This window comes from Paroedura picta, chromosome 4 (assembly GCF_049243985.1).
Source record: "Paroedura picta isolate Pp20150507F chromosome 4, Ppicta_v3.0, whole genome shotgun sequence".
Taxonomy (NCBI): Eukaryota; Metazoa; Chordata; class Lepidosauria; order Squamata; family Gekkonidae; genus Paroedura; species Paroedura picta.
This window is the reverse complement of record NC_135372.1, coordinates 47,505,878-47,523,223: the sequence shown is the minus strand read 5'-3', so window position 1 is coordinate 47,523,223 and position 17,346 is coordinate 47,505,878. Positions and strand designations below refer to the sequence as shown.

Genomic DNA, 17,346 nt, shown 5'->3' with positions numbered 1-17,346 from the left:
TATAAAAATATGAAATTACGGGCAGTCCTGAAATTGGGTATTTCTTATCCAGGCATTTCTAGGCCACAATCAATATAAGGTTACTCTTTGATTAACATTTCAGAAGGTCTTGTTACTTGTGATAGTTTTCTACACTGTATTTTTGGGTGCCTGCCCAAACTTTTTACAGCTTATCTCTAAAATGTAAAGTTCCAATGCAATAGATTGTTGCTCTGGACTAGAAAATGACATGGGCAGAATGTAGGGTCTTGATGTAATTGAGAGTACCTGTACAGGATGTATAGTTTTTTGGTGGCCAAGAAAGTCCTGACAACTGGATTGACTTGGAAATTTCTATTTACTTAAAAATAATATAATTTTAATAGTGAATTCACAAATTATTTTATTCCCACGAGCATTAGCTATATCACCTTAAAGATGGAATATATGAAAATGTTTTAATTTCTTGTTCCTTTTACATAATTTCCTTTCACCTATCTCACAATATTAGGAACTAAGATGCACATCATAAACTTATCATGACTGATCAAGCCATAGCATGATGGTACTCTCAAAATGTAGCATGTAGTTATGCAATTGCTGGACCAAATAACTGTCACAGATTAATGACATTTAATATGAATCAAGAAAACATAATGCTATAAGCTGATTACTTCTCACTGATGGTATCTTTTTTATTTATGGTTTTCTTTCTTAAAACACTCAAGTCAGATCACAAAGATTCTTAAATAAGTAGATACCAATAGATGTTTAAATTTAAATCCAATAAATAAATAATAATAAAATGCTAAGACTAACAATAGAGCAGTTTTAGAACAAGATTTACAGCATATTCCTAAAGAAGGGGGGAGTGCTGACCTTTATGTGGTTGTATGAGCTAACTAAAGGGGGTGGTGTTTTTTCATGTAGAACAGTGGTCCCCAACCTGCGGTCCGCGGCCCGGCACCAGGCTGCGAAGGCCATGGCGCCGGGCCGCGGTTCCCTCTCCCCGCCCCCCCGTAGTAAAAAACTTCCCAGGCCGCAAGCTTGAGGCCCGGGAAGCTTCTTACTGCGGGAGGGGGGGAGGGAATCAGGGCCGTGCATGCGCACATGCGCCATGCGCAGCTGAAATTGCGCATGCGCGGCACTTTCGTGGCGGGGCAGTTGCCCTGCCGGTCCCCAGCCTAAAAAAGGTTGGGGACCACTGATGTAGAGGCATCACATGGGCAGCATAGCTGTTGGTGCCTCTCCTTAAAAAAATCCCCAAGTTTGAAAAAGATTGGACCAGGGGGTTAATTCAATGGACTCCTAAATAAGGTGTTCCCATCCTCCATTGTTTCCAATGGAGGGTAGGAAAGGCATTTAAACTTTAAAGAGAATGTAGTCCCTTTAAAATTTAAATTCCTTTTGCATACTGCCATAGTGGCATATGAATTCTGAAGTCATTTAAAGGGCTGTCTCCAAGCTGACAGTTCATGTCGAAGGTATTTAAAGGTAATGAGAACCCTTTAAATGCACTTCAACTGCAGCTATCTGGTGGGCCATATTTGGGGGTTTTTGATGTTGACCATTCTGGATAGCCAAAAAAAAAAAGCAAAAAAATTCTGACTCACTTAATATGTGAAAAAAACAGATGAGGTATTTTGGGTTTTGTTGTTGTTGTTGTTAGGATTAGCTGAATGTACACCCTTAGGGGATATTCCTCTAAGACTGGGAGGGGGAGGCTTTGGCTTTTGGCAGTAAGATATTTGATCATTAGGAATATAGAAATTGAGACCTGTAACAAGCATTTTGACCACATGGTGACTGGTTTTCTGCCTGTGAAGGCTATGGACAGCATGTGTTCCTTAGATATGCTGATAGCTACTACACTGGAAGAGGCAGCAGTCAGTGAATGTTAGCACCAAATGGCATTGATAAATGCACTTGTGTGTTCCTAGAGAAAGAATTTAAGTTGCTAGGCAATAGGTTAAAGACCAGGACTTTCAAGGGACTGTCCTTAGAAGTGCTACTTGTCCAATACACAGGGCGAGCTAAACAGGCACAGATTAGGGTTTCAATGTGTGAGTGAAAATGTGATGTCAGAGAATCTGGTTTCTTGCACCCCTCTTTTTATTACCTGAAGGCATCTTAAAGTGGCTTACAATCACCTTCCTTTCCTCTCCCTACAGCAGACACCCTGTGAGGCAGGTGGGGATGAGATCGCTCTTTGAGAGAATTGTGACTGGTCCAAGGTCACCAGCTGGTCCCTTGTGGAGGAGTGGGGAATCAAATCCTGTTCTTCAAATTAGAGGACAGGTTTAGAATTGTTAGGCATGAGGGGCCTTTCTAGGACAAAGTGAACCTGTACAAAAAAAGATAAGTTTCACGTGAACAAAAAGAGATCAAAGCAACTAACACTCTCAAAGGGCAACTTTTAAGCTAACTTCCAGGGGGGGAGGGGGGAGTTAGCAGGAGCTGCTGAGCCTCCAGATCAAGAATGATATCCCAAAGGGATGGTATAATAAATTCTTGGAAAAATATTAGTGGAAGTGAGCTGGAACTTGAGAATGAGAGTAGGGCAGTAATGGAGGGTCTTGTGAGGAAAGTGGAGGATTGACAGAGGTAGGGGATCCTTAGAAAGAGAAATGATATACAGGTGAACATGAGCAGCCAAGAACAAAGATGGTAACATCCTGTGGTGCACTGCATGGTTACTTGATTGACAGGCTCACAGAAAGCAACTATCCAATTTGGAGAGAAAGAATACATGTGAACTATTACTGAGACTGAAGGCTCAGCAAAGCAACAGACAGCTTGGAACACCAAAAAATGATCAAGTAAGAGGTGCTATTTTCACTGGTTTAACAGACACACAGGTATTAAGAGTCATTAAGATGCCAATAGCTAAGGTTGTTCGGGCAGAGTTGGAAAGACTGCATGTAAAATCCTCCTCAAACAGCCAGCTGTATCTTCAGAAATGTTGTTTAGAATAAAAATGCAGCAAGGTGGGAATCTCTGGCAGCACCTTGACAAGATGCTGGAATTAGGTGGGCAACTAGGAAGTGTAGTAAAAGAAAAATTGCAGATGACTATATGCATGTGATAATTTTAATCAGCCTGCCAGAATCACACAAAAATACAGTGTCCCAAATTGAGTCTGATTTGTCACTCCAAAGCATTATCAATCAATTTAAGGAGAAATATGATGGATATGAATTAAGGAGAGCAGGGACTAACCAAATGGCTTTGAATATAAATAACAAAAGATGAGAAAATTTGCCACTTCTGTGAGAAGCAAAGCTGCATTAAGAGAAACTTCTAATATATACCAGTGAAAAACCTTTTTCAGGGGGGGGGGACACAAAATAGGCAAATATTGAAGTTAAACTGCAGCGAATAAAGAAATGGTTTATATTATCAATAGGAGCTACAAAAAGCTATGGAGACTGCACGCAATATGTGTGCTCACACAGATTTTTAAAAAACATTAGATGAGCAAAAGGAAGCGAAATTAAGTGTTGCAGATGAACACCCTGTAATGGTTGAAGGGGTTGGCTTCAGGACAATAACAAGCAAGCTATCAAATGGAGAAGCCAGAGAGGTCCTCATTTATACTCCAAAGTTAGCATGAAGAGCTGTAAGAGCATGAAGAAAGACAGATAAAAGATTTAATTGCAACTGGAACTGTGAATCAGAATTTGTGCAATGATGATGATGATGATGATGACGACAACAACAACAACAATATCCCTGGATCCCAAATTCCAGTTTGGAGTAATCTCAGCCTGGAGTAATCTTTGTGTCAAGAACCTAAAAAGGTCAAAGTAAGGGAAACGTACTTAAACCTCTTTAGGTTAGAACACCGTTTTAAAATTTAGTATGAATATTTATTTAAAACCCAGAGCAATGAAATCAATGCATACTAATATCTCCATTGACCAGATGTGTATTGGTATTGCCACCTTTATCAATGGCCAGGCATCAAATAAAAACAGCATGCATACCAAGAAGTATTATATACAGCTATCTCCCTAACATAAAATATTATATACTCAGGACACTATGGACCTTAATCAGTTCTGTGGATCAGAAGGCCAGATAAAACTATTTGAGGCCTCTAATGTATCAAAAGCAGGCACGGGTCAAGGTAAGCACCTTCAGTGTCCAATGTGTCATTTAGGAGCTGACCTTCATCCAAAGTATGTTGCAGGTATCTACATTGTTTTGCAAGGTTTGTTTTCTGCATACAAGCCTCAAGAATGCACAGATCCTCATTCACAATTCCAGTTGCAATTAAATATCGTATAACAGCCATTCTCCAAAGACTCAGGGAGGGTAACAACGTATATGTAAACCAGTATTAATTCAATATAAACAATAAAATCATTGACAGTTCACAGATTAGATTAGAATAGAATCATAGAATCATATAATCATAGAGTTGGAAGGGGCCATACAGGCCATCTAGTCCAACCCCCTGCTCAACGCAGGATCAGCCCAAAGCATCCTAAAGCATCCAAGAAAAGTGTGTATCCAACCTTTGCTTGAAGACTGCCAGTGAGCAAAGGTTGGATACACACTTTTCTTGGATGCTTTAGGATGCTTAGGGCTAATCCTGCATTGAGCAGGGGGTTGGACTAGATGGCCTGTATGGCCTCTTCCAACTCTATGATTCTATGATTCTATTCTAATCTAATCTGTGAACTGTCAATGATTAAAATAGATCCTTCTAAAGCCCCTGCCTCTCTTTCTGATGAAAGGGGTGATATAAACCCAGACAGGTGGTAAGAGGGCTGACAGGTTAGCTGATGTTCTGAGAGGACTGATGTTTTGGGCAGGGAGGCTAGATTTTCACTATTGTCTCTGGCCTCAACCACAGGCCTGGCAGAAGACATCTGTTTTGCTGGCTTTGCGGTCAATGATGTCACTTGTCATTTGTTTGAAAGCCAGAATTTAACTAAAGGCATGCAAATGAGCCGTTGTCCTGCTGAAGACAGGTGTGTGTCCTGTGTGAGAGCTAAGGGGACAGGACCTAGCTTGAACAAGCAGCATGGCACAAGTCAAGCACAGTGACCCCCCCTATAAGTGATACACAGTGATATTTGCAGACCAATGAAAACTCAGCCCCCAAGAGGGAATAATTATGTATTAAGATACACTGTAACTACCGAATTAAAGAGAAAAGTCAAGTGGTGGAAAAATTTAATGCATATGTGGCAATAGACAGCAACAGATTCCCACCCCCCACCAAAAAAAAAAAGAAGAAGAAGAAAGCCACTGTTAATCTGCATTGATAACAGAGGGGAAGACATGAGCCATGAGATGAAGAATTCTTTGACTGAACAAGGAATACAACCTCTATGCACTATTTGCACTCCATAGTTGGCCTGGTATGTTGTAAAATAGGCTACTGGACTCGATGGACCACTGGTCTGATCAAGTAGGCTCTTCTCCTGATGGCATTTACATTTAAAATTCTCTGCAACTCCAATGACAACTGGAATTCAAACCTTTGTAATATGCAAATACAAATGTAAATCCATTAGGACACGACCTGGTAGAAGTTTAGTTATAGAAGTAATTCATGAAAGCAAGGTGAAACTTCCAATTAGGCAAAAACCCAGATGCTGGATGTAGGCGACGTCATGTGGAGGGGCCAGAATATACCGCCTACATTCAGCAAACAAAAATAAACCACATTTATTGTGTGCAGAAAAAAGTATTGGAGCAAATGTAGACTTTCAACCAGCAACACCACTGATTCAAACCATCTACAGTGTTGTATTCCGAGGCAGTACACAATCTAGAACAGATCTGGCTAATACAGATCTTATGGGTAATTGTTAATAGTATCCATTACAAACTTCTTATCTCAATCAATTGATGCTATCAACACTGCTTTTGGGGGGCAAATAATGTGACTCCTGATTTCATTTGTAACTCCTAGTGTCATGCTTTAAAAGTAAATTGCTGGTGAGTTCAATCACTTGGGTCATGTAATAGTCTGATGTGGCATAATGGGAAAAGAACTCATAATAGATCAAGAAATGGGGGGAAATGCCTGGCAGATTAGTACGATCTCAAGTATTCAACTTGACAACGAACAGGAACATTAGAAAGCTATATGATAGATTTGGGGTTGAGAAAAAAATGCAGGAAAAAACTGGGACAAAATTCCAGTGATGGTGCAGCTTTTATAGCCAAGGGGAATAAGTCTAAGCCTCAGGGCTGCCCACCAGTCCCTACCCAAAAGGACAAGAGCCCTACTGATGGGCTCATCCTCCCACCACTGCAAGGCACCACCCCTGTGCTGAACCATGTGGCCAGAGACCACATGGCTGCTCACTACTCTTTCCCCAGCCACAAAACCCACAAAGGCCATTGGGCAATATCCCAATCCAGAAAGGAAAGCTGTGCAAGCTCCTCTGAAATATATAAAAGAAATTCTGTCATACGTTTTCTGCGTATTTCAGAGGATCTTGTTCAAGAGAACTTCCCGATACATTATGTTCTTGATTACTCACTATATCCATAGCAATATAGAAGAATTATGGAACCATTCTTCTTGCAATGAAAGTTCAGGGCAAAGTGTCATTCATGCCACTGAATGTTGCATTTGGGGTGCCTGAAAACTGTAGCAGATGCCGAAAATTGTCATTACACTGAAGGAAGACATGAGTTCAGTATACGAGCAATGGGACCCCAAGGTCTACTTATTGCACACATACAGACACAAATAGCAAAGTACATAGACTAACCATTAGATGATACCATCAGCTGTTGGACAAGCAGTCTTCATGAGAGCATCAATTTAGTATTAATGGTTTCCCTGAAGTTGGGCCCCTAACAGGTAGTTCTGTAGGAAATAAAAAGGTTTAAATGAACTGTTGCAAAAGAAAAAAAAGAATCCAACTATATTGATTTTTTTCTGGTGTAATTTAAAACTATGAAAGGAAAAAAAACGGCTCCTTTAGCAGCACAGAGACCACAAATGTCACCAACAATGCAATTAGAGACCAAACACTGTACTGAATGACATTTAGTCCTTTAGGGACTTTCTGAATTGTCTAAGTGTACCTGGTTTTTATAAAGGATTATTGGTTAACCACATAGGCCTGAGGATTGCCCTTGCTGATAACCAAGCAGGAACTCTACTTATTCCACTTCATCACCCAGACAACAAAACATCAATTTCTTTCACCCTATAGTAAATTAATAATTTATGGTGTGGGGGGGATAATCTTTGTTCTACTGCTATTGATTGTGAACAAGTTAAATATAAAGGACAGGATTCTTGGGAACATTAGTCTTGAGACAATCAAACCAATGGATTTTAAAAGAATTGAGGATTGTAGCTTAGATCCTTTGATGCCCAAACTATTCATACTGATTTTTTTTTGCTCCACATTTTATTAAATGTCTGTAACATAAATAGAACATGACTGGGGTTGTGGGAGGAGTCAGAACTCATTGCCTACCTGATTGGCCATCCGTTCAATGAATAGCCAATCAGGTAGGCTGTCCCTGGCCACCTCCCATCCAACTTCTTCCAGCAGGAAGAAGTGCCAGCCCATTGTACTGGTCTAAGTATAGGTGAACCAGCCAGTGAACAAGAACTGGGAAGGAGGAAGGTCCTGGGACACCAATCAGTCCCTGCCACAGTACAGCCCTGCCAGAGCCTTGCCAGGCCTCAGCTGAGCCTTTCTGGTTGAAGGAAGGCAAAAACTCCCTATCAGCCACCCCCTCCCCCGGCCCCAAGGAGTTCTTGAAGGCCTTGGCAGAGACAGTCTGCCACACCAGTGCTCCCCCGGCCCCACCACGGCTTTGCAAGGTCACAGTGGAGTCAGCCCAGCTCAGAATGGAAACCAGAATGCCCTGCCAGTGCTCCCCCTGGCACCAAGCTGCTTCACTGCAGCCTTGCAAGGCCTTGATGAAGCTGGCCTGGGTTGGGGGGAAAGGAAGAACACCCTGCCAGTGTTCTCCCCCAGCCCCAAGCGTTTTGCATAACCAACAATATCTGCAGGGCCCCTGCTCCCTCCCTCCCAGAAATCCATCAATGTGTTCTGCTCCTGGATCTGTTTGCACTGTGACCACTGTTACAATTATCAGTTAGTAGTATTAATGTTATGGTTATTTATATGTTATGGATTGTTTCTTGTATTGTTTATACGTTTTATGTAAACCGCTCTGAGAGTCCGGGGAGGGCAGTAAACAAATTAACAAATGAACAAATAAACAAATAAACAAACACATAAACCAATACACCAATAAACCAACACACCAATAAACAAATAAACAAAACTTGGTCTCCAAACCCCTCACCATCTTTGTAGCCCTCCTCTGGACATGCTCCAGTTTCTCTACATCTTTCTTCAGTTGTGGTGCCCAAAACTGAACACAGTACTCCAAGTGAGGTCTAACCAGAGTAGAGTAAAGTGTACCATCACCTTGAATGATCAGGACACTATGCTTCTTTTAATACAGCCCCAAATCCCATTTGCCTTTTTAGCCACCGAGTCACAATGCTGGCTCATGTCCACTGTATAGTCTACTAAGACTCCCAGATCCTTTCACACGTACTACTGCCAAGACAAGTCTCGCCCATCCTATAGCGATGCTTTTGATTTTTTCCCTACCTAAATGCAGAACTTTACATTTTTCACTATTAATAATCATTTTATTCAATTTAGCCTAGTTTTCTAGCCTGTGAAGATAATCCTGTATCTTGATTCTGTCTTCTTGTGTTTGCTACCCCTCCCAGTTGAGTGTTATCTGCAAATTTAACAAGCACCCCCTCTATTCCTTCATCCAAATAACTTATGAATATGTTGAATAAAACAGGTCTCAGGACAGATCCCTGAGGCACTCCACTCATCACTCCTTTCCAAGAAGACGAAGAACCATTTACAAGCACCCTTGGGGTGTGATCTGTCAACCAGTTCTCGATCCACCTAACAGTAATAGGATCCATAACACATTTTACCAACTTGCCAATAAGAATATCACGTGGAACCTTATCAATAGCCTTACTGAAATTAAGGTAAACAATGTCCACAGCATTCCCATGATCTAGCAAGGTAGTAATTTCCTAAAAAGAAAAAGAGAGATAAGGTTAATCTGACATGACTTGTTCTTGAGAAAGCCATGCTGACTCTTAGTAATTACAGCCATCATTTCTAGCTGCCCAAGAACTAAATGATAATTTGTTATTTGCCAGCTATAGACGTCAAGTTGATGGGTCAGTAGTTACCCGGATCCTCCTTTTCCCCCTTCTTGAAGATAGGGACAACATTTGCCCGCCTCCAGTCTTCTGGCTTTGTCACATTTAATTGGACTTCAAAATTTCATCAATTTTTGCCAAGCCTTAAATTCAAAGTAGACACGGACTTCCAGTTTGTGGGTGATCTATCCCAGTTACATCCAAATGGATTCCCTTTCATTATAAAGCATCAGCCCTCCCCCACTTTTGCAGCCTGGTATTTCCAAATTTTTGCTAGGACACTGAAAGTTTTGAAGGCGACACTGGGCAATTAATACTATGTTTGCTCTATACAAACCTATTTAAGTGCCATTGAATCACAAATGACTTATGATAACCCCAGCAAGGGGCTTTCAAGGCATGAAGGAAAACAGAGGTGGTTTGCCATTGCCTTTCTCTGCAGAGTCCTCCTTGGTAGTTTCTTATCCAATATTGACCATGCTTAGCTCCAAAGATCTGATAATATCTGTCTGTAACATGCAGTATTCTCTCCCCGTTTGCTCCAGACATCATCATCGTCGTCATCATCCATTTATCATTCAAGAATTGGTTTTAGTTATCCAAAATGAGGTGAATAATTTGAACTGATGTAACTTATGATCAAGCTCTTTCTAGTGAACATCCTAGTTTCTTGATCTACTAAAACAATTTCACTTATTTGGATTTATTATATGGTTCCAAGCCAGGTACAACAATTTCACTGTTATTATGTGTAGTCACCACTGACCAATCATCTAAATTAAAATTCAATGTGAAATTCCCTCAACAGCAAGGGATACCCAACCATGTTCATGCATTATTACTGGATGTTACCCAAACAGAAATTAAAAACAAATTCCTCCTCCCATGCAATATAAATAAAATTTTAAGGGAAGCCAGGCAAGTTTTGATAATAACCTTTCTCAAAGAGTATTTACATATTCTTAATCAAAAGGTATTTCTTTTTTTAAAAAATCTTTGTTGAATATTCATTTTAAATGGAGGAGAAACCACTATCTGCATATTAAACCATACAACCAGACAACAGTCTATAGATCTGCAGACAAAGAATTATTCAGTGATTAAATTTGCAAATAATTTAGTTCTGTTTACAGACACTGCACAAACAGAAAGAGAAATTCAATTTGTTGAATAAACGATTCTGGTGAATTATTCACATTGCTGTAATCACAAGTAATAATATTAAGCTAGAGAAAAGAGGGGGGTGGGGGACCCACACAGCACGACTTGCAGAAATTTCATTAAGCACATTACAAGTCAGTGCAAAGACAATGAGGCTTTGCTAAGAAATTTCACTCACACAGAGCAGATTTAGCAAATGGATTATCAAGAGATCATTACAAACTGCTCATATCAATGTCATAGATGCCAACGGTTAGGATATGTTAGGATTACCTTTCTGGGTTTATAATTTTGTTACCGTAGCATTTGAATTACCCTTCCCTTCTGAAGGGAAGGGTAATTTGTATTACCCGTCCCACCTGAACATGTGTGTGTTTTCTGAACAACCTGTTCATGCATTTGTACTTACCATTCTCCGCCAAGCCAAGCTACTAGCGCCCTACCTGGCCCCGGAACACCTAGCCACAGTGATCCATGTGACGGTCACCTCTAGACTGGACTTTTGTAACTCGCCCTTAGCCTTGACCCAGAAACTACAGCTGGTTCAAAAATGCAGTGGCCAGGATCTTCACTGCAACACCGTGGAGGTCCCACATCCGGCCCATTATCCACCAACTGCAATTGGTGGTTGAATTCCAGATCAGACTAAAGGTTCTGGTAATTACCTTCAAGGCCATACATGGTCAGGGCCCAGTGTACCTGAGGGATCTCCTCCCCGCCTATGCCCCCAAAAGAGCTCTGCGCTCCACCGCTACAAACCAGCTAAGGATCCCTGGCCCTAAAGAAGTCCATCTGGTCTCCCACCTGGTGGAACAAGCTCCCAGAGAAGATCAGGGCCCTGACGGAGCTTAAACAGTTCCGCAGGGCCTGCAAAAAGGAGCTCTTCTGCCAGGCATTTGGTTGAGACCAGACATAATAAACAGCGACTGAAGGATAAGGGTAGGCCAGCATACAGCAAGTTACAGAAGTCCAGTCTAGAGGTGAACGTCACGTGGATCACTGTGGCAAGGTGTTCTGGGGCCAAGTAGGGCGCTAGTAGTTTGGCTTGGTGAAGGTGGTAAAATGCCAGCTGCGTTACCATCTTGAGCTGAGCCTCCATAGAGAGGGAGGCGTCAAGTATCACTCCCAGGTTTCTGGCAGAGTAGGCCACTGTTAGCTTCACTCCATCCAGATTGGGTAGGCGTGCTTCGTCGCTTGGACCATCTGAAGACCTTAGCCAATACATAGCCAATACATAGATACATACAGTGAGAGATAGCCTATAGATATGTGGGTTCTAGGCTGTGAAGTGTTTTGACTAGCACATTGAACTTGATCTAAGAAATACACTTGCAGCCAATGAAGGTGCTTTTAATTTAGCAAGATGTGTCCCCCACAACAAGCCACTGACAACGATCAGGATTTTGCATTCTGAACCAGCTACAAATGTATGGGTTGTCTCTAAGAGTAGTTCAGTGTAGAGCACATTCCACTAGGCAAACTGCAAGGTTACAGAATCCTGGATCAGGAGGTTTGGGTGGCTGAGTTTAAGAAGGGGTTGAACTGGCCAATCAGATATAAAAGATAGAAGACCATGAGTATGATGGAGTGGTTACAGCCCAGAAGTGACAACAGTAGCTTGTCGGAAATTATTTCAAGTTGTACTCAGAAATCACTTCATCGCATCTCATGATGACCCCCCACCCATGTTCCTGCCCTTCAGCATGGCAACCTTATTGCAAACATATGCTTGTTTGATTTCCCCAAATATTCTTTAGTTATGCACAAACAAGGTACTAAAGTCACATGAGAATATGGATGGGAATGATGTCCATCTTTTCAAAATAATGCCATGCAAATAGCAGAGTACACTCTCACTTAAGTGGCATTCAGATGTGCATCTGATTTATGCTCTTATGTACATGTAAACAAATTTTCACATGTGATCGCAGTTGGATATAGACATACATTATTGTAAAACTGACCACTTTCCTTTGTAAGATCAGACCACAAAAATGAGGAGTAGCTACAAGAACACACATGGCACTATGACCAAGACATATACGGGGTGGGGATCTTGATCAAAGGAATCATAACGCAATGTATTTTAAATAAAATCCAGACTCAGAAAAGAGCAATTTTTAAAAGGTTCTCTTGATTGAAAGCATTACTGAAAATTTTAAAGACTCAACAAGATCATTTTGAGGTTAAAAATGTAGCTAGGAAAAAAACAACTGCCTGGCAGGAATTACTGAAGCACAGCAATTACCTGAATTAATATATGTTAGAATTATTAAAGTTTTGTTTAAAAAATTAGATTATAATGAGCTGGCGTGCAGTTTCATTGAGTTACGTTTCACTTGGCTGACTGTGGGGAAAAGCCACACTGCAAGCAGCTCTTCATTCCACAAGACCCAAATGAACCCAACGAAGTTCAGAGAGAGTGAATTATCTCATAGCGTCATGCGTCCTTTTATTGCAACAGAGTGGTTTAAATTTTATGGCTTCAGCTAATACTTACATTATTACTCTTCATTTTGCTTAATGTGAAAAAAGTTCACTGGACCTGAAATCATTCTAAATGAATATTGTGACACATTTAAACTTTAGACATCAGGAAGCTAAGCATGCTCCAGTACTTACAAAAGATAACCTCTTTGATACTATGATCATTTCTGCATGGAGGGATAAAGCTTCCTGCTTGCAAACACAGAATGGTAAGTCTTGCATTTGCAGCCCTCCTCATGGGGAGACCCCTCCCGGTTTTCCCTCTGCTCCGTTGCAGCTTTTTGCCTCCTGATGAGGCTGCAAGAGAAAGCAACATGAACTTCTCCCTAGACTCCTTGGCTTGTCAATCACAGCACGCCACCAATCACAGCACAGCAGTTCTCTCAAGGAGTTAAACTTTCTCCCCCACCCCAGCCCCAAGATTATTATTATTATTTTTAAAAAGGCACTTCTGTGTTGCTGTGTGGTAATACCACAACAAAGAAATCAACACTGCCCCGTTGCTATAGAGAAATGCAAGAACGATACAGCATTTCCACCCCTTTTGGAATTCATGTTCTCTTGCAGTTTACTTCTGTCTGGGTGGATTTCTGAGACACTGAATATGGTCCCAGAAGCCTGAACCAGCAAAGTTTGGTATAGCCAGGTTTAGGCTAGGTTTTCCTTTCCTTGACTGCCCCCCTTTACATGGGTTCCATCCTCTTGCCTCCCCCTGCTAGCTGTGACAATATATATTGATAATAACAACCAAGCAACCCATTCCTTAACATCAGAACCCCTGAAAAACTTTTACAACAACCCTTATCCCAATAGACATGGGTGGGTGGGAAACCATCTCCTTGGCTGCTATGGGAGAAGAGGCTGCTGAAGAGCATGCAGCACCTTATAAAGTTGCTGCGTGCCCCTCCCCTCTCCCCACCCGCCTCTAATTTTCTCTAGCACACACCTCCTTCTCCCACTCTACCTGCCGCTCTGTCAATGGTGGCCCCGATAAGTCATAGGCTACTTTTTATCACAGCTGCATGGGGATAAATAATTAATAAATAAATCTTTATTTCTCTAATGCACCCTTCCAAAACAGTTCAGGGCTGATGACAGTGCAGGGACTTTATAGAAAAATGAACTCATCACTCCTTTAATTAAAATGGAACCTAGATTGGATCAAATACAATTTATTTGATTCACAATGTGCTTGTAAATTGACAAGGAATCCTCTAACTCCAAGATATAAATTGGCCCTTGTACTACTGAACACACTGTTGGACAGCATTGAGGAGGCACCATCACCGCCAAACGGTATGCTCCAAAATGTTTTCTAGTCTGTGTTTGATAGGTCTTGGCACAAACTTTCTTCCATTATTGCTCTAATCATCATTAATGAACTGGCTGCTTAAGTGAGGGTGCAAAATGAAAAGCAGAGGGGGAAAGAGGACAGGGAGGACAAAAAGTAATGATGGTAGAAAAGACTTTCTCCTTTCTGTATCCTCCTCTCTCACTCACAGTGATATACAGACCCTCTTTTGTAAATAGTATGTTCCTGAACCCAGTCTGCATGCCGATAACCAAAATCAGGAGTTCAGTCAAGGAAAAGACAGGATCCTTATTGTTGTAGGAAAAATAGCGCGGGAGAAGTAAAACACACCCTATTCTCATCCCCAAATTTCACACTTCCCAGAAAGCCTATGCTATTCACCTCTCCGCACAAGCCATGCCTCTACCACCTCTTTTGGCGGAGGAGGACAACCACTTTCAAAATCCCTGCCCTCAAGGTGTTTGTGAAAGGTTCTACCAGGCTTTAGAACCTGGTATATGCCCCCTCTCTAGCACAAGGAAAGTCTCTAATTAGCGGATGTCATCTGAGCTGGGAAGGAGAAGAGATTATCCAGAGAGAAAGTGGAGGATTCTTGTCTGATTCCTCTTGGACTGCCTTGAAGGCTCCTGCATGGTATTGGTGCAAAATAAATGTCATTTGGCAATCATGTAAGTAATTCTAATCCATCCAATCCTGAGCTGCAAGTGAGTCACCTGTTTCCTGCAGCAATCACTAGCCAATATGCCTTTTTATCCCTCAAGTTTTCCCTTGACGTATCAAGAATTGAAATTGTTACACGGTCAAATGTGCAACTGCAAGCTATATTTCCTGTTTACATCAACCCCTTTTATACAGACATCATTCCCGAGGAGAGTTTCCAGGCCTGTTTTGAAGCGTGGACATTAAATCTATCAGCTAATCTTGCCTGCTGAATCATCTGCCCTTGCCTAGCTGGCAATAAACCTGCCAGCATTCACAACACTAAGCAGATTTAAGAGAGGGGAGATGACCTTTATTTTGCCAACACTGACAGAAGCCCTGGACCTTTTTCATTTTGCTATTAATTAGCTATTGATTTATTGCTGGTCAAACTAGTTGTTCCCAGTTGCTTTTAACACCTCAGATCAGATGAATTCTCGTTCAGTACTTCCATGACTGTAGTAATAACCCTCAGAAACAAATCAGTACCCCGTGAATATGAGAGGCAGTGGTCAGAAGAGATTATTGATACTGACCCCATAGTATAGTATTATTCAATCACTTGAGAGAAAATTTGTCAAAAACCTAAAAGGCAATGAGCAAACACACCAAAAAGCTTAATTTCCCATAGTTTACAGCACTGAGAATAATAGTGGTGTTTATCCAACTACCTAGGGAACTTCCCACATTCATCAGCTGGTTCATGCCCATCCTAAGTAATGACACCTCACCTGTGAAGCTCCGTTCCTTTTCAGCCTTCCCTGGTGCCTACCCCACAGTGGTGAAAAACAGTGATTTAAATGGCTTGGAACTAAATCCAGGAAAGCCATTTAACAGTTGATCATGGGAACAGCTTCATACAACATCAAGTGGATCAGTTTGGTTAAAGGGGCTTCCATAGACAGGCAGTCCCTGGGGCTGTTTTCTCCCTACAGCTGAACTATGCTGCCCCAGAATGCACCTTTAAACAGTTTAGCCAAGTGAACCAAACTGCTCCATGTGGGCCAGCTATCTAAAGCGAATTTCTTAGGCTTCCTGCCCAAGAAAACTTCTTTAAATGGCTGATCCAGGCCAGGCAGTTTGCCTGTGAAATGCCCTTGCCTTTGAGGCTTGCCTGATACCTACTCTACTCTCTTTTAATAGTCAGATAAAAAAAAATTTTTTCCTATAGGCTGATCTTTTAACTTTGTTTTATAATCTTCTGCTTGCCTTAGAACTTTTGTTTTAAGTTGCAAAGTTGTTTTAATGCTGTTTTTATGCTGGTTTTAAAACAATACCTTAATTATGATTGATTATATTTTACTTTGTAAATCCCCTTGAACAGTTTGTTTAGAGATGCAGCATAGAATGTGTGTGTATAAATAAATACATACACACATACAAAGTTTTGTGGTTATGAACTTGCTTGTACTGTTGGATAATTTTACTTATATTCATTTTTATTTACTTATATTCATTTTTATTGTCTTGATTTTATTTTATGTTTTACTCACATTTGGCCCCACTGTGTTTGGATAAAGGTCAGATAAAATATTTTTAGTTTTCAATACAAGGTATTGAGTCATCTTTGCCATGCGTTTGTCAGAAACACCCTCATTTATGAAATCTACTCTAGACTCTGAAGCTATCTAGTTGAAAGATGCTGTATATGCTTATATATGTGGTACACAATAGGATGACTCGAAACCATAGGGAATGAGACTGACCTGCAACAGGGCCTATAAGTATGGAAGTATGATGGCCCCATCTAGGTCTATGCACACAGCAAAAAAAAAAAAAAAAAGATTATTTTGGTTTGGCCTGAACTAATTTGAGCAACCCCCTTCAAGGATCGCTGCCTTGTTGTGGCAAGGGGGCTTGCGTAGTTCAGTGAAGCTATGAGCTATGCCGTGCAGGGCCACCCAAGACGGACAGGTCATAGCTGAGAGCTCTGACAAAAGGTGATCCACTGGAGAAGGAAATGGCAAACCACTCCAGTATCTTTGCCATGAAAACTCTATGGACAGTTCCAATAGGCATAACGATATGACGCTGGAAGATGAGCCCCTCAGGTCGGAAGGTGTCCAATATGCTACTGGGGATGAGCAGACGGCTAGTACGAGTAGCGCCAGAATGAATGAAGCGGCTGGGCCAAAGCCGAAAGGACGCTCAGTTGTGGAAGTAACTGGTGGCGAAAAGACAGTCCGATGCTGTAAAGATTTTTATTCCATAGGAACCTGGAACGTCAGATCCATGAATCAAGGCAAGCTGGACGTGGTTAAACAAGAAATGACAAGACCGAACATCGACATTTTAGGAATCAGTGAACTAAAATGGACAGGAATGGGTGAATTTAATTCAGATGACCATCAGGTATACTACTGTGGACAAGAATCTCGCAGAAGAAATGGAGTAGCCTTCATAATCAATAAGAGAGTAGGAAAAGCAGTCTTGGGATACAATCCCCAAAATGACAGAATGATCTCAGTTCGAATCCAAGGCAAACCATTCAACATCACAGTGATCC

The 17,346-nt window shown here is 41.3% G+C and overlaps 1 long non-coding RNA gene across 4 annotated transcripts in view; it reads right to left on the bottom strand.

The window, feature by feature from the left end:
- LOC143835306 (uncharacterized) overlaps positions 1-17,346 on the bottom strand; it is a 148,994-nt gene that overhangs the window by 120,411 nt on the left and 11,237 nt on the right. For all 4 annotated transcript variants that reach the window (XR_013230076.1, XR_013230077.1, XR_013230078.1 and 1 more), the window contains exons 4-5: positions 8,992-9,049; positions 6,720-6,817 (exon numbers count right to left, since the gene is read on the bottom strand). This is a non-coding gene — a long non-coding RNA (uncharacterized LOC143835306). The remainder of the gene's footprint in view (positions 1-6,719; positions 6,818-8,991; positions 9,050-17,346) is intronic.